The sequence below is a fragment of the Aquarana catesbeiana genome, linkage group LG01 (genome assembly GCF_042186555.1).
Source record: "Aquarana catesbeiana isolate 2022-GZ linkage group LG01, ASM4218655v1, whole genome shotgun sequence".
Classification (NCBI taxonomy): domain Eukaryota; kingdom Metazoa; phylum Chordata; class Amphibia; order Anura; family Ranidae; genus Aquarana; species Aquarana catesbeiana.
In genome coordinates, this window is record NC_133324.1 from 507,179,405 (window position 1) to 507,203,775 (window position 24,371).

At 43.0% G+C, this 24,371-nt stretch overlaps 1 protein-coding gene across 11 annotated transcripts in view; it reads left to right on the forward strand.

Annotated features, from left to right (window-relative positions):
• Positions 1-24,371, forward strand: part of LOC141103671 (acetylgalactosaminyl-O-glycosyl-glycoprotein beta-1,3-N-acetylglucosaminyltransferase-like) — a 408,494-nt gene that overhangs the window by 196,445 nt on the left and 187,678 nt on the right. For 6 of the 11 annotated variants that reach the window (XR_012235351.1, XR_012235354.1, XR_012235353.1 and 3 more), the window contains 2 exons: positions 20,176-20,409; positions 22,590-23,243. The exons of 4 other annotated variants lie outside the window; for them this stretch is intronic. The gene's annotated coding sequence lies outside the window, so the exon portion shown is untranslated. Of the gene's footprint in view, positions 1-12,965; positions 13,097-20,175; positions 20,410-22,589; positions 23,244-24,371 lie in introns of those variants that run through there. One more of the 11 variants, XR_012235356.1, reaches the window with a different exon arrangement.

Sequence of the window (24,371 nt, forward strand, 5' to 3'; positions counted from 1 at the left end):
TTTAAAATTCGCACTGTTGATTTCTCACGTTCGAGTCCCATAGACTTTAACGGTGTTCGAATGTTCGCGCAAACTTTCGGTCTGTTCGCATGTTCTGGATGCGAACCGAACTGGGGGGTGTTCGGCCCATCCCTATTAGTGAATGGTCATAAATTACTGCACATTATCTGGACTGAGGACGGGGGATGTTTGTATAGACAGAGGTGTGAGGCTTGGAAGATATTGTTCAGACACACTTCAGATCTATCCTCCTGTCACCTTAACCCTTCACAGCAACTCCTGCAAAACAAATCCTGTCAGCTTTTCACCCTAGGCGACTCAGACAAAAACTCTCAGCTCACCTCTTCCCTGCATGTAGTGTGGAGCAGCTCCAGCCCGACATTATCTACTCCTCCTGACATGATCTCCTCCTTAGCTCTGCCTCCCAGGTTCTCTAAGCACACCGCACTAATGATCTGAGGGGGGGTGGGGGACGTTAAGTCACTGATAAGAGAGACCCTGCAGGAGCCTGAAGGGGGGGGGCAGGAATGAGCTTTAGATTCTAACAAACACACCAGCACAGTGTATTTATGGAGAAGCAGTAGCACTGCTGCTGTCTCCACAGTGACAAATATGCTAATGGAGCTCCTCCTGCCTGAATGGTCTGTCCGGGTTTCAGAGAGCCTGAAAACTGGGCAGATGATTCAGAACCCGGACTGTCCGGGTGAATCCCCTACAGATGGCAACCCTATGTCTTCGGCTGCTCTTCCAGGGTCATCTTCGCTCTCATGAATACCAGGAGAGTGAACACTAACAAAGTTTATGGGAGAATCTGGTCAAAGTTTGTGCAATACATGTCTGGTGCTGACAGATCATGTAATGATCCTGAAGTTCAAAATATTCTGGGCTTCCTCCTGTCAGATTTAAATCTGGCCCCATCGGTCAGCATACGTCTGTCCGACAATTCTTTAAGGGAGTAAGCAGAGGCTTACCAAATGGAACCTTCCTCTTGTTCTTGACTCCCTCTCAGGAATTAAACTAGGACTGTCCCCATTTAGGACCTCTGTCAAGTCCACCTTTCTCGTGGCTGTCATTCAGCATAAAAATCCTCAGAAACGGAAGCATTGATCATGGAGAACCTTTCTTAATAGTCTTTGCAGAGCAAGTGGTGCTGTTAATTATGCTTGAATCAATTGCCAAGGATACATAAGTCCTTCATGGGAACCAAGAAATTGTTTTGCCAACCTTTAGAGTACTAACATGCGTCCTTTAGACATGTGAGAGGTTGCGTTGTGACTTAGTTTGTAAAAGCACCTATCTAGTAAACGGGGAATCCTGAGTTTGACTCTCAGCAGTGCCGTTTCTTTTACAAAACAGTGATCTGACTTCTGTGCTACTATGAGGAAGTGTAAAAAAAAAAAAAAAAAAGAGAAGAACAGCCACCTGTGTCAAAATGTATATGAGGTTGTTGCTTTACACTAATATTGTTCCCACATTAACTATGTATAAGATTGCCTTTTCTTTGGTTCTAGGAATCTCTCAGATATTGTGAAGTTATATCTACAAGCTACAGCTTCCTTCAGGCTTTTAGAATGCCTGTTCATTCTTTTTGCCATAAAGAACAAAGGGAAACGTGCCTCATCTAGGCTGATTGTGGCATGGGTTGTCCAGGCCTTCCGACAGGCTCACAGAGCAGAGGGCTTGGCTCCTTTGGAGGTGGTGACCGCTAACTCAACCAGGAGTGTGTCTACATCTTGGGCAGCTTTGCAGCATGTGGTTCCCAATGTAATCTGTAGGGCGGCCTTGTGCTCCTCAATCAATACATTTATGGCTCATTTTTGTGTAAAGTCTGCTTCTCTGTTAAAGCAGAGTTCCACCCTGAAAAAACATTTTTACATTTTCACAGTCCTTTACTAGTAATAAAAAACATTTGGATTGAAAAACATTTTTTTCCTCACCAGAAAGGCCCTGTTGCTATGTGGTGGCTCCTAATATGCCACTTCTGGGTCCACAGGGCTCCGCATCACTTCCTCCCTCGCCTGTGCTCCTGGGAAATGTGAGTCATCATTTCCCAGGAGTCAGTGGGCAGGGATGTGTCAAAAAATCACGTTATTTCCCAACAGGAAATGAGGAGATTTAAGGCGGATCTATCTAGGTTGCCATAACAACGGGGCAGGACCTTCCTCCGTCGCCGCCCGTTGTTATGGCAACTTGGTAAACAATCAGCATTACGCCATGCACCTTTCCATCGCTAATCCAGGAAGAGGCAATCATCATGCCAACAGCCAGAAGAGGATTTTATAAATCGTAAGTAGAAAAAAAGGATAGAAGTCTTAGCCACTAGCAAAGATATATATATATACTTTATTTTTGTTATTAATGCATTATGATGGGATGCCTATTAAAAAAAAAATTTAAATTCTGTGGCCGGAACTCCGCTTTAATTTTTTCTTAAAGGTCCTGTCTGTTGATGGTACAAATTAAAGCCTTTGGTTCAGCATTTCCCGCCCAAACGGTGTATGGCTAGTTAGTTCCCATACGTATGCTGCCATGAAGTCTGCCTGAACTGAATATTTCCTATCAAATACTAACTGTAATTTTCCTTTCCTGATGGACTCCATGGCAGCAGGAGTTCCCTCCCAGTGTCATGAGTAGGATAGTTATGGAATGCAGCCTCTGGCTCTGATCAAAAATGTATGGGAGTGGGGTCCTATAGGGGTGGAGAGGAGGTGGGGTTAACCCATACGTATGCTGCCATGGAGTCCATCAGGAAAGGAAAATTACGGTAAGTATTTGATAGGAAATTTTCAATTTTTGATCCGCACCAAAATAATTGGATCATCAACATTGATAACATGTATTTGAAGAAAAAAAAATTAAAAAGGGAAATTTAAATTGTCTTTTCATGTCAGCAAACAAGGTAGTTATATCTATCTTTTTAAAACAAGAACAATGTGTGTCAGACCAACATGGTCAACATAAATCAAAAATATACAAATGCAGACATTCTTAAAGGGGTTGTAAACCCTCGTTGTTTTAATTTTATTAAAATAACAAATATGTAATACTTACCTCCACTGTGCAGTCCGCGTTGCACAGAGTGGCCCCGGTCCTCCTCTTCTGGGGTCCCTCAGCAGCGCTGGAAGCTCCTCCCCGCATCGAGTGTCCACGTTGGAGAAGCGCTCTCCTTGGTGGACACCTGTGCAGGCGCGCTCCCGAGTCCCGCATCTGTGTCCATTCACACAGAATGCAGGACTCGGCCCCGCCCCCCGGAGCCGCCTCATTGGATTTGATTGACAGCAGTGGGAGCCATCGGCTGCGCTGCTATCAATCTATCCAATCAGGACACGAGACACCAGCTAGAGATGGTGTTCTCACTCCCGGACGGAGGATGACAGCGTTCAGGTATTTAAGACGGGGGGGGCCGGGGGGCTGCAGCAATACAGAATGGTTTTCACCTTGAATCATAGGACATCCTCCCCGATGCACGCGCCCCGCGCACACCCTGCAGGGCGTGCGGAGCGTGCGCTGTGATCGCCGAGTCACGGAGACTCGGGTAATCACAGATCTGAGTAAGGGGCCGAGTCCCGGCCCCTTATCATGTGATCAGCTGTCAGCCAATGACAGCTGATCACATGATGTAAACAAAAGCTCGGTAATCGTTTTTTTTTTCTCCTCATGCTGACAGCGTGAGGAGAAAAAAAAGCCGATCACCGGCTTATGTTAAAGGGACATCGGTCCCGAAGAGGAAGGAGGCACATCTGCCTCATCTGTGCCTGCCAGTGCCACCTGCCATTGCCACCTGCCAGTGCCCACAGTGCCCAGCAGTGCCACCTATAAATGCCCACAAGTGCCACCTATCAATGCCCATAAGTGCCACCTATCAATGCCCACCAGTAGTGCCAATCAGTGCCACCTAGCAGTGCTGCCATCAGTGTAAGCAATCAGTGCCCATTATTGCCACTCATCAGTGCCCATCACTGCCACCCATCAGTGCCGCCTCATCAGCGTACATCAATGAAGGAGAAAAATTACCTGTTTGCAAAATTTTATAACAAAATATAAAAAATATATAATTTTATTTTTTAAAAATTCGGTCTTTCAATTTTTTTAACAAAAAATAAAAACTGCAGAGGTGATCAAATACCACCAAAAGAAAGCTCTGATTTGTGGGAAAAAATGATAAAAATGATAAAAATTTCATTTGAGTACAGTGTTGTATGACCGCGCAATTGTCATTCAAAGTGCGACAGCGCTAAAAGCTGAAAGTTGGTCTGGACAGGAGGGGGGTTTAAGTGCCCAGTAAGCAAGTGGTTAATGCATAGAATGCATTAAGGTGAAAAACCATGAGGGTTTACAACCCCTTTAAAACAAAGGGTACGAACAATATAAATGAAACCACTCGTGACAGGATTTCAATGACATCCATTAGCTTGTTTTGCAGGGCAGATATGTTTTCTTTGATGTTTTCCAGGTCACTGCGGCAGTGTATCAAGAAACTCGCCAGCTTGTTGGCTGTCATACTGTTGATTGAGAGCTCTGAAGCTGTAAGAAAAGAAAAAAAAAATTTAGGCACCCTCTACACATGCAGAAACATATTGAGACAAACATTTCATAAACAGAACGCTCACTTTAGATGTCGTTCCTAGTATTTAAGGAGTTTGACAGGCATGATGTACTTACCTGCTCTGTGAAGAGAGAGAGAGAGACAGAGAGAGAGAGACAGACATGGGGAGAGAGAGAGAGACAGACAGACACGGGGAGAGAGAGACACACACAGACATGGAGAGAGAGAGAGAGAGAGAGAGAGAGAGAGAGAAATTTACTCATTTAAAAGGTATACAAACACAAAATGACATCATTAGTAATCAGTAGCTGGAACATCCAGGGTCTGAAAGCTTCAGCCTTCAGATCCAAAGTAAATGATCCAGATTTCAAAGAAAGACTACATGAGACGGACATACAAATCCTCCTGGAAACATGGACCCGGGCACAGGACGAACCTCTAGTACCTACTGGCTATAGAGAATTCTCTGTCCCAGCACAGAAGGATAAAAACACCAAATAGGGTCTGTGCTCAGTTGGAATACTAGTTTGATATAAGGAGGAGCTACATGAGAACATCAGTGAAATCAAAAAAGGAGAGAACCACATCTGGATAAGAATAAGCAGCTCCATCCTCGCCTCTCAGTCCCCATATTTTAGACCAGACCTGTGAGGTCCTACAAAGTGAAGTCATCCATTTCCAATCCCTGATGGAGACCTCAATGCTAGCACAGGAAGGGAAAAGGACTATATATAAAGAATAATGTACAAGTGAATGTGAGAGATGACATCACTAAGGGGGCTAGGGAGGAGGTGGAATCCTTATGGGTAGAGCTCTAAGGGGATGAAGCTAAGGGGAAAATATTACTGGGAGTATGCTATAGGCCCCCTAACCTGAGGGAGGAGGGGGAGATGGATCTCCTATCACAAGTTGGATTAGCAGCAAAGATGGGAAGCGTTATCATAATGGGGGGATTTTAATTATCCAGACAGACTGGGCGGAGGGAACCACGCATTTGTCTAAGGCTCGCCAGTTCCTAAATGTTTTGCAGGACAATTTAATGGTTCAGATGGTAGACACACCAACTAGAAATAGAGCGTTACTGGATCTACTGATTACCAACAGTACAGAATCACGGATGTGGAAATATGGGGCAATTTAGGAAACAGAGATCACAGGTCAATTGGCTTCAGTATAAATCACACAAATAGGAAACATAAGGGGAATACATGAATTGGGATAAAATCTTAAGAAAAAAAAAAGAACACAGAGGAGAGATGGGTTTTCTTTAAGAGCATAATAAATAAGGGCATTAGCCAATGCATCCCATTGGGTAATAAATTGAAAAGAGCGAACAAAAGTCCTGGATGGCTTAACTCCAATGTAAAAATGCATATAAAAGCAAAGGAGAAGGCCTTCAAAAAATACGAGGTTGAGGGATCATCATCAGCATTTAGATTTTATAAATAATGCAACAAAAAATGTAAGGGTGCAATTAGGGCGGCTAAGATAGAACACAAAAGACACATAGCAGAGGAGAGCGCAAAAAATCCCAAGAAATTCTTTAAGTATGTAAACAGTAAAAAAAAAGGGAGGACAGACCATATCGGCCCCATAAAGAATGAGGAAGGACATCTGGTTACAAAGGATGGGGAGATGGCGAAGGTATTGACGAGGGAATTGGGGGGTGAAAACCACAATGTTTATCCTTATGACACATCACAGAAAGCACCTCCATGGTTAACAGTTGACAGAATTAAAATTAGACTTGGGTAACTTAAGATTAATAAATCACCGGGACCAGATGGCTTGCATCCAAGTGTACTTGGGGAACTCAGTCAAGTAATTGCCAGACCATTGTTCCTAATTTTTACTGACAGTCTACTGACTGGAATGGTACCAGGTGATTGGAGAAAAGTCAACTTAGCACCAATATTTAAAAAGCGCCCAAAATACATCCCTGGGAATTACAGACCAGTTAGCCTAACATCAATACAACCCCTGGCTAAAATTATGGAATCACCAGTCCCTGAGGATGTTCCTTCAGTTGTTTATTGTTGTAGAAAAAAAGCAGATCACAGACATGGCCAAAAACTAAAGGCATTTCAAATGGCAACTTTCTGGCTTTAAGAAACACTAAAAGAAATCAAGAAAAATAATTGTGGTGGCCAGTAACAGTTAGATTTATAGAACAAGCACAGGGAATAAATTATGGAATCACTCAATTCTGAGGAAAAAATTATGGAGTCACCCTGTAAATTTTCATTACAAACACTAACACCTGCATCAGATAAATCTGCTTGTCAGTATGTAGGTAAAGAGGGTAAATCATCACGCAGTGTTGCACAAGATGTTGGTTGTTCACAGTCGGCTTTGTCTAAAACATGGACCAAATACGAACAACATGGGAAGGTGGTTAAAGGCAAGCATACTGGTAGACCAAGGAAGACATCAAAGCATCAAGACAGAAAACTTAAAGCAATATCCCTTGAAAACAGACAATGTACAACAAAACAAATGAGGAACAAATGGGAGGAAACTGGAGTCAACATCTGTGACCGAACTGTAAGAAATCGCCTAAAGGAAATGGGATTTACATACAGAAAAGCTAAAAGAAAGCCATCTCTAACACCTAAACACAAAAAAACAAGGTTACAATGGGCTAAGGAAAGGCAATCGTGGACTGTGGATGATTGGATGAAAGTCATATTCAGTGATGAATCTCGAATCTGCATTGGGCAAGGTGATGATGCTGGAACTTTTGTTTGGTGCCGTTCCAATGAGATTTATGCAGACGACTGTCTGAAGAAAACATGCAAATTTCCACAGTCAATTATGATATGGGGCTGCATGTCAGGTAAAAGCACTGGGGAGATGGCTGTCATTAAATCTTCAATAAATGCACAGGTTTACATTGAAATTTTGGACACTTTTCTTATCGCATCTATTGAAAGGATGTTTGGGGATGATTAAGTCATTTATCAAGATGATAATGCATCTTGCCATAGAGCAAAAACTGTGAAAAAATTCCTTGAAGAAAGACACATAAGGTCAATGTCATGGCCTGCAAACAGTCCGGATCTCAGTCCAATTGAAAATCTGTGGTGGAAGTTAAAGAAAATGGTCCATGACAAGGCTCCAACCTGCAAAGATGATTTGGCAACAGCAATCAGAGAAGGCTGGAGCCAGATTGATGAAGAGTACTGTTTATCACTCATTAAGTCAATGCCTCAGAGACTGCAAGCAGTTATAAAAGCCAGAGGTGGTGCAACAAAGTACTAGTGATGTGTTGGAGTGTTATTTTGTTTGTTTGTTTTTCATGATTCCATAATTTTTTCCTCAGAGTTGAGTGATTCCATAATTTATTCCCTGTGCTTGTTCTATAAATTTAACTGTTACTGGCCACCACAATTATTTTTCTTGATTTCTTTTAGTGTTTCTTAAAGCCAGAAAGTTGCCATTTGAAATGCCTTTAGTTTTTGGCCATGTCTGTGATCTGCTTTTTTTCTACAACAATAAACAACTGAAGGAACATCCTCAGGGACTGGTGATTCCATAATTTTTGCCAGAGGTTGTAGTATGCAAGCTCTTGGAGGGGATTATAAGGGATTATATACAAGATTCTCACTTCCAGAGACTCTCCGCTCTCAACCCCGACTTCAATTCTATAGAAGAGAAGAGGAAACTCTTTATTCTACTAGGAGAAGAGGAGCCAATGGTGAAAATAGCTGCCCAATATGTGACAGCGTGTCACAGACTGAGAGGGACATGAAGAACGGAGTACTTAATCCTTTACACAGACTTACCCCTATTCCCTTTCATATTACTTATCCCCCCTTCCTATACAATTTCAACTGCTTTAGCAATGCTAAAATATTTAGTCCTGCCAATAAAGTTTATTTGAATTGGGAGAGAGAGAGAGAGAGAGAGAGAGAGAGAGAGAGAGAGCGAGAGATGGTGTGTGAGAGAGAGAGAGAGAGAGAAAGAGAGGGAGGCGTGAGAGAGAGAGAGACGGTGAGAGAGAGAGAGAGACGGTGAGAGAGAGAGGCGTGAGAGAGAGAGAGACGGTGAGAGAGAGAGACGGTGAGAGAGAGAGAGAGAGAGAGAGAGAGAGAGAGAAAAAGACGGTGAGAGGGGGAGAGAGAGAGAGAGAGAGAGAGAGAGAGAGAGACGGTGAGAGAGAGAGAGATGGCGAGAGAGAGAGAGAGAGATGGCGAGAGAGAGATGGCGAGAGAGAGAGAGAGAGAGAGAGAGCACCAAACAGTACACTGAAAGTAGGGTTACACTTTTTTACCTGTGCTGGTAACATCAGGTTCTCCTAGAATCCTCACCATGTTGGCCTTCTCATTCTGCGGGTGTACGTTGTCATCCTCATACGCAAGATCAACGGCTGAGATAGTAGGTATATCTTCTTTCAAAAATATTCCTGTAAAATAAAGGAGTAATCACATACATATCTGCTTCTTGAGAGACAAATCCCTAATTATTTTCATAAGTATGTACTATTACCTGGTTTTTACGCTAGATGTTGAAATATCGCTTGGCAAGAGCTCATCCGACCCTTTTTGTAGACCCTGGACATGTTGCACAGTCATCTTTCCTTTTCTCAGCTGACTTGGACTTCTTCTTTCACTGACTATCTTGTCTGTACGACATATCCTGCAGTTTATCTTTATTACCTGTTGGGGGTATAACAAAAACATTTTCACTGCCAATTGAATTAGAACATTATATTAGGGGTCGGCAACCCGCGGCCCGCTGCCGCTAAATCTCCGGCCTGTCAGTACCCGTGATTAATTCACAGGCACCTGGCCCGCGGACAAGTGATTGGATGTTTCATACTGTTATCTGCAAAAGTGTCTGTTATATGATAAAACTGCAGCTATATTACCTCATTAAGAGCGCCACTTGGCGCTCAGATTACTTGCCGCCTCTCTACTCCCCCCCCCCCCCCCCTCCCCTCCTGACTGAAGTCATTCTCGGCCCTGCCTGCTGAATTGTCAGACGAGGAGAAGAGAGGCGGCGAGTAAAACGAGCGCTGAGTGGCGCTCTTAATGAGGTAATATAGCTGCAGTTTTATCATATAACAGACACTTTTTGTAGATAACAGTATGAAACACAGTGACTAATAGGAGGAATATTCAGGGCCATCTTTAGTATTGTTTGGACCCTGTCCACAGCCACCACTGTACCCCTCTGTCCACAGCCACCTCTGTACCCCCAGTCCACAGCCACCACTGTGCCCCCCCAGTCCACAGCCACCACTGTACCCTCCCTGTCCACAGCCACCACTGTACCTCTCCCTGTCTACAGCCACCTCTGTATCCCCCTGTACCTGTTGAATCCGGCCCTTAAGTGCAAAAAGGTTGCTGACCCCTGCATTGTGTTATCCAAGAATTAATGTCCAGAACACCCCTAAAAAAATAAAATGAATGACAAAAGGGATCCTTCAAGTATGACAAAGTAATGCATAAAAATGAATCATTGTAGCATCTTGGTGATGGCAATACAGTTTATAACCAAAAATAGGAAATACAAAAGTGCCAAATGGCCAATGAAAGAGTTCACATTAAAACAGTATTGCACATATAGTACAACATTGCAAGATGATAGGAAATGCATGCTTACTTTTTTTAATAATTCTTTAGATTTTGTGGTACTGTAATGGGCCGTATACACGATAGGATAGGAGTTCCGACAACAAATGAAAAAGGAAAGTCCGACGATGTGTAGGCTCCATAGAACATTTGTTGTCGGAATTTCCGACAACAAATGTTTGAGAGCAGGTTCTTGTTGTCAGAAATTCCGATCGTGTGTACACAATTCCAACGCACAAAATTCCACGCATGCTCGGAATCAAGCAGAAGAGTCGCACTGGCTATTGAACTTCATTTTTCTTGGCTCGTTGTACGTGTTGTACGTCACCGCGTTCTTGACGTTCGGAATTTCCGACAACATTTGTGTGGCCGTGTGTATGCAAGACAAGTTTGAGCCAACATCCTTCAGAAAAAAATCCACGGTTTTGTTGTCGGAAAATCCTATCGTGTGTACATAGCATTCCTGTTCACAATGCTTCAGATCTGAAGCTGATCCTTTGAATGGTGGACTCCATGATTTCTCAGCAGCATCTTCCCAATTTGGTCCAGATTGCGGTCCTTTCTTGCATTGGTTTTGGTGCAATGCCCACACTTGCCATCATAGTCCCTCTTTTCCAGCACTTCCACCATATCCACCATTTCTTCCAATGTCATAGTAGATGCCTTCACTTTGTTCGTGCTTGGTGGTCCTGATCGCAGGAATTTCAGGAGACCTGCTCTCCTGCTCCGCACCATTTTTTCTGTCCTCCGACATTGTAGCATTAAAATGGCGACCAGAAGAGGATGGATGGAGACTTCTTTAGGATGTCACTTCTGCTCAACGATTCGCTCATACAGTATCTCACAAAAGTGAGTACACCCCTCACATTTTTGTAAATATTTTATTACATCTTTTCATGTGACAACACTGAAGAAATGACACTTTGTTACAATGTAAAGTAGTGCATGTACAGCTTGTATAACAGTGTACATTTTCTGTTCCCTCAAAATAACTTAACACTCAGGCATCATGTCTAAACCACTAGCAACAAAAGTGAGTACACCCCAAGTGAAAATGTCCAAATTGGGCCCAATTAGCCATTTTCTCTCCCTGATGTCATGTGACTCATTAGTGATACAAGGTCTCAGGTGTGAATGAGGAGCACGTGTGTTAAATTTGGGTCCAGTGTGGGCATCCTCGGGGGGGCTGCGCTGATAATCAATCAGCACAGACCCCCCTGTCAGAAGAGCAGCCGATCGGCTCTTCTCTACTCGCGTCTATCAGACGTGAGTGAGGAAAAGCCAATAAACGAATTTTCCTGTTTACACTGTGATTAGCCGTGATTGGACACAGCTGATCAAGTGGTAAAGAATCTCCGTCAGGGACTCTTTACCTATATCGGAGTTGCGGTGTGTCAGACTGACACACCGCAACAACGATAGCCGTGATGCATGCCCCCGGGGGCGCGCAGTGGCTTGTTATCCTGAAAGACAACATATGACGTCCAGTAAGGATAACACAACCACTTTGCCGACGTCATTTTGCTATATGGCGGCAAGTGGTTAAGAGGTCCTGTCACGCTTTTTTTCTATTATAAGGGATGTTTACATTCCTTGTAATAGGAATAAAAGTGACACAATTTTTTTTTTTAAATAACAGTGTAAAAATAAAAAATAAAAGGTAAAATAAATAAGAGAAAAAAAAAAATTAATTTTTAAATGCGCCCCATCCCTCCAAGCTCAGCGAGAGCAATAATTCTAGCCCTAGACCTCCTCTGTAACTCAAAAAATGCAACCTGTAGAATTTTTTAAACGTTGCATATAGAGATTTAAGATACGTTTATCGCCATTCCATCTTTCACAGTATAAAAAAAATTGGGCTAACTTTACTGTTGTCTTATTTTTTAATTCAAAGAAGTGTATTTTTATTCCAAAAAAAAAAAAAAAAACTCTTGTAAACGCTTGTAAGACCGCTGCGCAAATACGGTGTGACAAAAATTATTGCAACGACCGCCATTTTTTTTCTCTAGGGTGTTAGAAAAAAAATTATATATATATATATATATATATATATATATATATAAAATGTTTGGGGGTTCTAAGTAATTTTCTAGCAAAAAAAACAGATTTTAACTTGTAAACAAGTTTGAAAAATAGGCCCGGTCCTTAAGTGGTTAAGTGCTAGATTTGAGGTTTCGTTTGCACTTTCGTTAACCACAAATATGCATATGTACTTTGAACAACTTTTGTGATTTAACAATTGTCGTTCAACGAATTTTCATGCATGCTCACTACTTTTTTCAGACAAGAATATTGTTGGCTCATTATGTAATCGTGTGTAGCTATGCACATAAGATTTGTCGTTCAAATAATTTTCGTGCTTACTGACACTATATATAATCTACAATCAGAATTAATCATTGCCTCATTATGTACAGCTATACACAGCAATCCTTCTGCTTAGGAACATCAGAGTTTTAATTAAAATATCTAATCAGGAGCGCATGGTTTTGAATCATGCATCAATGATTGTTCTGCAAATCACTTGATAAAAAAAAATGTTCTTCCAGGAAAAATGTTAGATCGTTTTACTTCACCAGACTTCCTTCCCCATTTTCATGATGCTTATCGGGAACTTTAATGTCTATGGAAGATTAAATCCAAAGAATACAGCGATATGAATAAAAAAAACACGAAGCCCATAAAAAGACTGATAGAACTCTGCCAAAGACTGAACCCAAACGCTAATGTGGACTATGTGAAAAAAAACATTACAAATTTGAGAACCGTCTTCAAAAAAAGAGTTAAATAAAATAATAGAGTCTGAGAAATCAGGTGCAGGTGCTAATGATATACTGTAGATGTACCACATTTGTGGTATTTTGATAGTCTACGTTTCCTATCAGATCAGGAGATCCCAAGACCCTCAGTTTCCAGCTTGCAACCATCATCACCAAATCTTGAACCACAATCAGAGGACAATGATGACACTCAAGTAAGATTATATATTATTTATTACAAAGTCTAAACTGACAATGTTTGACTTTTTTTTGTAAAATTGAAAAAGCAGAAATTAATCAAATGTACAAATTGTTCTTTTTTATGACGAGTGAAGATCATAACTCACTATAAACTAGTAAACAGTTTTTTCAACACACAGGTCTGTGAGAAAAACATTCGAACGGACCGAAAGTTCGCACGAACTTTCGAACCCCGTTAAAGTCTATGGGACTCGAACGTGAGAAATCAAAAGTGCGAATTTTAAAGGCTAATATGCAAGTTATTGTCCTTAATAGGGTTTGGGGACCTGGGTCCTGCCCCAGGATACATGTATCAATGCAAACAAAAGTTTTAAAAACGGCCGTTTTCTCGGGAGCAGCGATTTTATTGATGCTTAAAGTGAAAAAATAAAAGTGAAATATTCCTTTAAATATCGTGCCTGGGGGGTGTCTATAGTATGCCTGTAAATTGGCGCGTGTTTCCCGTGTTTAGAACAGTCCCTGCTCAAAATGACATTTCTAAAGGAAAAAAAGTCATTTAAAACTGCTTGCGGCTTTAATGTCATGTCTGGTCCCGGCAATATGGATGAAAATCATTAAGAACCCCCCCCCCCCCAGCCCATTACCAGCCCCTTTGGGTCTTAAGGGGAACCCCGCACCCAAATAAAAAAAAAAGGAGAGGCGTGGGGCCCCCAGGCCCTATATACTCTGAACAGCAGTATACAGGCGGTGCAAACAAGACAAGGACTGTAGAATCTGTTTGTAATTTTGAACTGGTACATTTTTTACGTGTAGCTCCAGCCAAAAAATCTATTTTTAAGCTTTTTGGAAAACATAGGGAAGGATCATCAGCCCTGTAACATTTGTTTTGCTGTCTGTGCACCTGTTCAGAAGATTTCACCTCACTTTCTGACAAATGGATTTTGAAAATTTGGGGTTTTTAGTGAAACAGGGAATTCTTACAGGAGAGAATTTCCCTTCCTAGGGGTAGATTTCCTCTCACTTCCTGTTGTCGTTTAGGAGTAGGAGTCGTTTGTAAGTTGGATGTTTGAAAGTAGGGGCCTGCCCTATATATTCTGCAGAAATTTGAGCTTTAGGTGTTGGTGTTGCCACAACACTGTATGCCCTCAGTTACTCTTGGTGGACGCAGGAACAGGCCCTGCTGTGAAATATTAGATCAAGAATAGTAATTACATGCCCCTGTTGAACAGGGTCAGAAAAATTGGGCCTTTGGTGGTGGACGGTGTGGTGGTGTTACCACAACACTGTAAGGCCTCACAGTTACTCTTGGTGGGCGCAGGAACGTACCCTGCTGTGAAATATTAAATCAAGAATTGTAATTACACGCCCCTGTTAAACAGGGGCTGAAAAATTGGGCCTAAGGCACTGGTGCTGGTGCCACAACACTGCAACCCCTCACAGATACTCTAGTTGGAGCGCAGGAATGAGCCCTGCTGCAAAGTATTGCATCAAAAATTGTAATTACACGCCCCTGTTAAACAGGGGCAGAAAAATTGGGCCTTAGCCACTGGTGGCGGTGCCCAGAACCAAAAATGTTCTTACAAGCTATCAGCATGAACATTGAGGAGGAATAGGATAGTCACCCAGCATAACAGGATAGTCACTCAGCATTAGCATAGGCAGTCTTGAAGGGATCTCACGTTAAAAAAAAAAACTATTCGGTTACATCAGCATCAGGTGCTTGGTAGCTGGTGATCCAAGACTGATTAATTTTTAAGAAGGTCAGCCGATCGACCGATTCGGTGGACAGGCGCACCCTGTGATTGGTTAAAAAAGCCTCCAGCAGCACTGAATGTGCGTTCCGAAAGAACGCTGGATGCAGGACAGGCCAGTAGCTCAATTGCATACTGTACAAGCTCTGGCCAGTGATCCATCCTCAAGACCCAGTAACCCAGGAGATTTTCGATGGGAAAGGTGTCCAAGTCTGATCTTGCCCCTAGGTATTCCTGCACCATGTGAATCAGATGCTGGCGATGGTTGCTGGAAGCAATCATACCTTGGGGCTGCGGACTAAAAAATTGTCTGAACGCATCGATCAGACGGCCACCTTCTCCACCGCTCCTTCTGTGACTGACCGAAGCCTCAGCAACACGTTGTCCAGGAGGACCAGGAAATTGTAACCTCCCAGGCTCTGAAAAATGCATTGCACAAACCTTTCTGCAAGGCCTCCTGAAGATGTTTCATCCTCTGCTCCCTCTGCGACGGCAAGATAAGGTCCGCAACCTCACCCTTGTAACGTGGATCAAGGAGGGTTGCCAGCCAGTAATGATCCCTCTCCTTGATACCACAAATACAAGGATCCTTCCGCAGGTTTTGCAGGATCAGGGAGGCCATGCAGTGTAGGTTTGCTGGGGCATTCGGTCCGGAGTCCTCTGGGTCACTAAGGACGATATGATCTACAGCCACCTCCTCCCAGCCACGTACAAGTTCATGCTTTTCTTCAGACTGTAAATGATCCCTTGAAGACTGCTGCTAAAGCTGATGCTGAGTGCTAGGCTCCACCTCCATGCTGACACAATCCTCCTCCTTGTCCTCTTCCTGTGTGATCGGCGAGCACGCAGGAACACTGTCACCATCCTCGTGGCCTCCTCAAATGGTGACAGAACAGTGCATGCATCCCTGATCATGGCCCACTGGCGTGGGGAAAAAAAAAACACCTCCCCTGACCCTGTCCTGGTGTCATAGTCGCGATGGCCCTCTGCTGCATGTGCAGCTGCTGCAGCATGGCCAACGTTGAGTTCCACCTGGTGGGCATGTCACAGATTAGGCGGTTCTTGGGCAGGTTAAATTCCTTTTGGAGGTCAGCCAGCTGAGCACTGGCATTATATGACTGGCGGAAATACACACAGACTTTCCTGGCCTGCCTCAGGACATCCTGTAAGCCCGGGTACCTGCCCAAGAACCGCTGCACCACCAAGTTAAGGACGTGAGCCAAACAGGGCACATGGGTCAGTTGTCCCTGTCGGAGGGCAGAGAGGAGGTTGGTGCCATTGTCGCAAACCACCATTCCTGGCTTAAGCTGACGTGGCGTCAACCACCTCTGGGCCTGCCCCTGCAGAGCTGACAGAATCTCTGCCCCAGTGTGGCTCCTGTCCCCCAAGTACACCAGCTCAAGCACTGCATAGCATCTTTTTGCCTGCGTGCTTGCGTAGCCCCTTGAACGCCTACGGAGCACCGCTGGTTCCGAGGATAAATCAGCACAGGAAGAGGCCATGGAGGAAGAAGAAGAGGAGGGGGAGGAGGAGAGAGGTGTGGCAGAATCACCACTAGTAGAATTTTGGAGGTGTGGTGGCAGAACAACCTCCAACACTACTGCACCCTGTCCTGCATCCTCAGCCAGCAATGCACTGCAATGCCACAGTGAATTATGGGCCGTGATGCGCCACTCGAATTTGGCGCGAACGGCCCATAATGTTCGTATTTCGACGAACAGTCGAATAGCCGATGTTCAAGTCGAACTTACGTTCGACTCGAAGCTCATCCCTACACACAACCATGTTTTGCGAAGAGACAGCTCCAGGTCCACAGAAGTACTGATTGTAACTTTCTCTATTTTGCCATGCATTCATGGTGGCTAGTGATGGTGGCGCTGGAGCAATGTTGGTTAACGACATCGTCATGTTCGTCATTTCTCCAATCTCCTGGGATAATATTGACTTGAGATGTGTCCTCACGATTCACTGATTGATGCATATACATGACATTTTTGCACCTCAAATAGTTGTGCAGAACACAGCAGCAATAAACCACTAGATCAACTTTGGCCATAGAGAGGTTGATCTGGGGGTAGAAAATGTGGAATCGATTGAACATGATGCCAAATAGGGATGGGCCGAACACCCCCCTGTTCGGTTCGCATCCAGAACATGCAAACAGGCAAAAAATTTGTTTGAATACGCAAACACCGTTAAAGCCTATGGGACATGAAAAATCAAAAGTGCTAATTTTAAAAGTTAATATGCAAGTTATTGTCATAAAAAGTGTTTGGGGACCTGGGTCCTGCCCCAGGGGACATGTATCAATGCAAAAAAAAGTTTTAAAAATGGCCGTTTTTTCAGGAGCAGTGATTTTAATAATGCTTAACGTGAAACAATAAAAGTGAAATATTCATTTAAATTTGGTACCTGGGGGGTGTCTATAGTATGCCTGTAAAGTAGTGCATGTTTCCCCTGTTTATAACAGTCCGAGAGCAAAATGACATTTCTAAAGGAAAAAAAAAAGTAATTAAAAAAAGTATTAATGAATTGTCGGTCCCGACAATACACATAAAAGTCATTGAAAAATAAAAAATAAATAAAAATGCATGGGGGTCCCCCAAAATTTCATTACCAGGCCCTTCAGGTCTGGTATGGATTTTAAGGGGAACTCCGCGCCAAAATGTGACCCCATCCCCCTCTGACAAGGGGAAACGCAGAGGTTTCCTAGTGCATGGGTAACACCGCCCCCCTCTGATGCAACGGGAATCCTGCGTTGCATTAGAGGGGGGCGGGGTCACCCATACATATCACAGGGAAACCCCAGTGTTTCCCCTTGTCAGAGGGGGATGGGGTCAAGTGACGGGTGGCCCCTCCCTCAGCTACATAAGAACTGTCAACCTGGCACCGCGTCATTGGCTGGGTACCTCCGGTGGAGGCAGGATCCTGCGCGTGTTCCTCTCTGGAGTTGCTGGAGATCGAGAATTGGATTACATGGCTGGAGTGAGAGCATGGATTTATTGGATTACATCGCTGGAATCTTTTTTATTTTTAATTTTTTTATTTCTAATAAACGACTTGTCCCAAGCCGTCTCTTGTGGTTTTTTTTAACATTTTTACACTTTCTTTTTGTGAAATAATTCACATGGGGGGGATCTGGGTGTCCCCTTTGTCAAAGGTGGCTTCCAGATTCCGATAAGCCCCCCACCCGCAGACCCCCACAACCACCGGGCAAGGGTTGTGGGGATGAGGCCTTTGTCCCCATCAACATGGGGACATCCTCCCCATGTTGAGGGCATGTGGCTTGGTACGGTTCAGGAGGGGGGGCGCTCTCTTGTCCCCCCTCTTTTCCTGCGGCCTGCCAGGTTGCGTGCTTGGATAAGGGTCTGGCGGGGACTCAGTGAGGAAAGGGTGTGGGGAAAAAGGGGAGGAAGAGAGGAGAAAATGGGGGGGGGAGGGGGGAAAAGGGAGGGGGGAAAAGGGAGGGGGGAAAAGGGAGGGAGATGGGGGAAAAAAAGGGGGGGAGGGAGAGGGGGGGGGCAAAAAGGGGGGGAGGGAGAGGGGAGGGAAAAAAGGGGGGGGGGGGAGGAAAAAAAAGGGGGAGAAGAAAAAGGAAGAAGATTGGGGTAGGGAGAAACAGGAAAGGGGGAGAAGGGGAAATGATGAGGAGAACAGGAGGGGGGAAGAAAATAGGAGAGGGAAAGGGGGGGGAGGGGGGGAGGGGGGGTGTGTGGGGGAGATCAAGAATTGGATTACATCGCTGTAGGAGCATGAATTTCTTGAATTACATCGCTGGAATCTTTTTTATTTTTTATTTTTTTATTTTTAATAAAGGACTTGTCCCAAGCCGTCTGTGTTTTTTTTAACATTTTGACACTTTCTATTTTGTGAAATGGTAGGGATAGAATGTACCCCTTACCAATTCACATGGGGGGGACAGAATCTGGGTGTCCCCTTTGTTAAAGGGGGGCTTCCAGATTCCAATAAGCCCCCGTCCGCAGACCCCCACAATCACCAGGCAAGGGTTGTGGGGATGAGGCCTTTGTCCCCATCAACATGGGGACATCCTCCCCATGTTGAGGGCATGTGGCCTGGTACGGTTCAGGAGGGGGGGCGCTCTCTCGTCCCCCCTTCTTTTCCTGTGGCCTGCCAGGTTGCGTGCTCGGATAAGGGTCTGGTGTGGATTTTTGGGGGAACCCCACACCATTTATTTTTTAAATTTTGGATCGGAGTTCCCCTTAAAACCTTAAAATCCATACCAAACCTGAAGGGCCTGGTAATGGAATTTTGGAGGACCCCCGCGCATTTTTTTTTCAATGACTTATATGTGTATTGTCGGGACTGACAATTCATTAATAGCCGGCACTAGCGCTAGCACTTTTAAATGACTTTTTTTTCCTTTAGAAATTTCATTTTGCTCTTGGACTGTTATAAACACAGTAAACATGTGCTACTTTACAGGCATACAATAGACACCCCCCAGGTACGAAATTTAAAGGAATATTTTACTTTTATTGTTTCACGTTAAGCATTATTAAAATCACTGCTCCTGAAAAAACTGCCGTTTTTAAAACTTTTTGCATTGATACATGTCCCCTGGGGCAGGACCTGGGTCCCCAAACACTTTTTATGACAATAACTTGCATATTAACCTCTAAAATTAGCACTTTAGATTTCTCCCATAGACTTGTAAAGGGTGTTCCGCGGCTTTTCGAATTTGCCACAAACACCCCAAATTGTTCGCTGTTCGGCGAACGGGCGAACAGCCGATGTTCGAGTCGAACTCATGTTCGACTCGAACAGATAGCCCATCCCTAATGCCAAATGCATTCTCTACTACTCGTCTTGCCTGTGAAAGCCTGTAATTGAAAATTTGTTGCTCCTCTGACAAATGTTTCAAGGGGTATGGTTTCAAAAGATGTTCACCAAGAGAAAACACATCCTCAGCAATGAATACAAAATTCAGGCCCTCAGTGGTTTTGTCATTGGTCGGCAAATTTAACTTTCCATTCCTCAGATGTGCATAGAATTCTGTTTTCTCAGTGGTACCTTCATCTGAACTTTGACCGTTTTTACCGATAGCAACAAAGAGAAACTCATATTTGGCAATTACTACAGCCAGCAATACAATACTAAAGAAACCTTTACAGTTAGTGTGGACGGGGGGGTATTTTGCACGCGTTTGCCATCTATGGCACCACCGCAGTTCGGGAAATTCCACGTCTCTTTGAATTGATGTGCGATGGCTTTCCAATCTTCTTTTGTTGTAGGAAACTGAAGAAAGTTATTACATTAATTTTTTTTCTTTATTGATTGTATAAATCAAATTTTACATAGCTTTATCTTTTTTTTTTAAACAGGAAGCAAATGAATCACAGCCTGAGCCATCACATGCAGGACCATCACAGACAGAAGAAAAGGAATTGGGATGAAGCTACCAATGCCTTTCTTATTCAAGGAACAGCAGCACTGAAAAAGAAGAGCGATAACTGTGATGCATTTAACTGCCTAACTGCAAACAAGCTGCGAAGAATGACAGAGCAACAGAAACTAGTTGAACCCTTGCTCCTTCAATTGCTTAATAAAGGTTTGAGGCAGGGCCATCTTTAATATTGAGTGGACCCTGGGCAAAACTTTTCTTGGGGCCCCCCTCCTATGCAGTTTTGCTCTCCACCTGCTCTGAGACATACAATAAATAGCAGCTAGACTCAAAATCATACGCAATGGGGTATGGCGCTCCCTATAGGGTTATATGGGATGATGTTATCCGCAATGGGGTATGGCGTTCCCTATATGGTTATATGGGATGAGCAGCTGTAGCGAAAGGGGAAAGGTTGGGGTTTTTTCCCTTATATATCCTGATGTGTGATAATGTATGCTGTCCCAAATATCTAAATAAAATTTCTAAATAAAATTTACATAAAATTGACATAAAACACCATAACCCCTAGTGGTGGTTTACAATAACCACCTTTGAATTGTGCCAATATGAACAATCTTAAGTGAAACAAATCATAAAGAATCACTGAAAAGTGAACAGAAAAGCATAGAGGTGTAGGCTAAACACCTATAATTGTGATGGGATTTCAAAGAAAAACCCTATAATATAGTGGTTTGGCAATGAGCAGATAAATATAGAATGTACCTCTGCCTAATCATACACACATATGCAGATACCAACAAACTATATAGTGATCATAGTCCATAAAGTAGTAAATCTTATCCAAGACACCGGTGTTTAAAAAGTTTTTTTCTTCAAACAAAAACCGTGACTGAGGTGCTGTCAAATGTTCTTAGTGACTTTTGTGCTCCCCCTCAAGGGTCCCCACTCACCGAATCACACAGCCCCAAAAGGGGCAAACAGCATATGGTTATCTCCTCCAGTGTTCACCTCACCACCGCGATCATGTAAGGCACCCAAGGTAATCTCCGTTCTCCAGCCCCAAAAAAGGGCAAGCAGCATATGGTTATCTCCCCCAACGATCTCCTCACCACCGCGATCATGTAAGGCCCCAGGGTAATCTCCGTTCTCCGTATAGTTGGTTAGATTGAATTCATGGTAACTCCCTGTCTCCATGTGTTCATCTCTGGAGACATCTGTGATTCGGTGAGTGCGGACCCTTGAGAGCACAAAAGTCACTAAGAACATTTGACAGCACCTCAGTCATGGTTTTTGTTTGAAGAAAAAAACTTTTTGAACACCGGTGTCTTGGATAAGATTTACTACTTTATGGACTATGATCACTATATAGTTTGTTGGTATCTGCATATGTGTGTATGATTAGGCAGAGGTACACTCTATATTTATCTGCTCATTGCCAAACCACTATATTATAGGGTTTTTCTTTGAAATCCCATCACAATTATAGGTGTTTAGCCTACACCTCTATGCTTTTCTGTTCACTTTTCTGTGATTCTTTATGATTTATTTCACTTAAGATTGTTCATATTGGCACAATTCAAAGGTGGTTATTGTAAACCACCACTAGGGGTTATGGTGTTTTATGTAAATTTTATGTAAATTTTATTTAGAAATTTGATTTAGATATTTGGGACAGCATACATTATCACACATCAGGATATATAAGGGAAAAAACCCCGACCTTTCCCCCTTCGCTGCAGCTGCTCATCCCATATAACCATATAGGGAGCGCCATACCCCATTGCGTATAATTTTTAACTCTTTTGGAGGATCCTTAGGGAAGCTCCTTCCAGGGGGGCGGCACACCTTAATCCTTTGTCCTAAGCGCGGCCATTATACATATATTTTTTATAGACTCAAAATCAGTTTACTGAATCAGATCAGGCGGCTATTGCGATTGGTTTCCAGAGGTTACATTGTATTATTACCGATCACTGACTGGTTGCTAGAGGTTACCGCACACATTATCGCTCACTGATTATTTGCTAAAGGTTACAGCACATGATTTCTGCTTGTTGATTGGTTGCTAGAGATTACTCAGGGGGGCATGATATACATATCAATGCCGCCAGCCACCGCTATTTACATATGAATGCCGGTAATTTACATGTAAACACAGGGTCTGCAGGTGAGTCATCTGTACACAACAATAGGGCAGAGCTGGGCAGCATTAATAGCAGCACTTCACACTGAGATATTGGGACACAGCACAGGACTAAAACCTCAAGGGATGAGGAAATTTAAACCAGGGTAGTTGGAAAGTATGAGGCAGCTGCTTTGGGCCCCACAACAATGACAGGGCCCAGGGCAGCTGCCCCTTTTGCCCTGCCTTAAAAACGGCCCTGGTTTGAGGGGTGAAATCACTACTAATACATACATACCTGAATATACTAGTTACACCCAGCAGGTTCAACGAGCAATTCCCCAGGCATCAAACTGGCATGGTCCAGTGAGAAAACCAGACAGAAACCACAATATTTGGTCAAGAGATTACACATATGCACAATTATAAATACATAGTTTTAGACAGTTTTGCACTATTTTTGAAACTGTTGCTTGTTCTATTGTTCAATGTACTGTGTATGAGATATGTGATTGTGTTACATACATGTATTTACAAATGTATGGCATTTCCATATGAATTCTACTCATGGTTGTAAATGTTTACATTGGGGGTTATTTACTAAGGGAAAATCCACTTTGCACTGCAAGTGCACTTGAAAGTGCACTTGGAAGTAAAGTCACTGTAGATCCGAGGGGGACATGCAAGGAAAATAAAAAACAGCATTTTAGCTTGCACATGATTGGATGATAAAATCAGCAGAGCTTCCACTCATTTCAGATCTACCCCTTAGATTTAGAGCGACTGCACTTCCAAGTGCACTTTCAAGTGCACTTGCAGTGCAAAGTGGATTTGCCTTTCGTAAATAACCCCCATTATGTTGCGATTGTATGAAATATGACATGTTGTTATTTACACATCTTAACAAATCCAAAGATTAAACACCACCTTCATTTTGTTAATTTAATGGAATAAAGTTGTTCTAACTTGCACAAATGAGTTTTATAAATTATTTCAAATTATTTTAATTTTGTGCTTACCTTGATGTACTCATTTTGCAACACTCGGATTATGGCCTTGCAGGTCTCCGGAATTATTCGGCCTAGGGATTATGCAGAAATGCCAGTGGAGAACTTCAGGTCTTCGAGCGATCTACTAGTGGCAAAATATCTTAGGGTTGCGATGAGCCTTTGTTATGGTGTAATGGACAGCCTTATTACAGTGTCCTCCCTCTGGAGCATTGGAGTCACCAATGCAAGCAGCTCACTAAAGGATTCCTCTGATATGCGTAAATAGTTAGTCATCTGGATTATTGTCCTTTAGTTCACATAGAAGAACCATATGTAAATATTGGTCCTGGTTAATCAACCACTCCTTGGATCATATCCAGCGATTCCCCTTTTTCTTTTTCATAAGGGTAATGGACATTACCCCAAGCATGGGTATAGAAATTGATCTGGACATCTGATCATGAATATCCATTTCTCAAAATATCCAAAAGACAAACGAAGGTTTGCTTTCAACGAACGTACTCTGACATAACCCACAAACATCCGGTCGTATGTAGGTTACGTGGGGTTTGTGTTTCCAAGATACAAATGTAATTTCCTTCGCATGGGCAATAGTTAGATACATTTATATATGTTCATATTGTTATCGAACGATCACTACGAATATGGAAACGATCATGCAAAAAGGTTTATTCTGTCAGTTAGTGGCCAATTCACTTTCAACTGACGAAATATCGTTCAGTCTGCAAACGGCCAAAATTTTGTGCGCGTACAGTCAGCATTGGGCTATATTTAATTATTAGCAAAGTGCAAAGAAACACAGTAAAAGACAATAAACAAAAGAATAGTCTACAGCTGCAATCAGAACAATTGCTGGATGTGAGTCAAGATCTAGTGAATTATTGCAGTCCTTATAGTATGAAGTCCAGGTGGCTTTTTTATGTTTACAAAAGCTAAGAAACAAGTCCACTGGTTCAGGGTAGGGCTGGGAGATTTTCTTTAAAAAAAAAAAAAAAAACTTGATTCACGATTTAAATTAGGCCTTGCCTAAAAAAGAAGAGA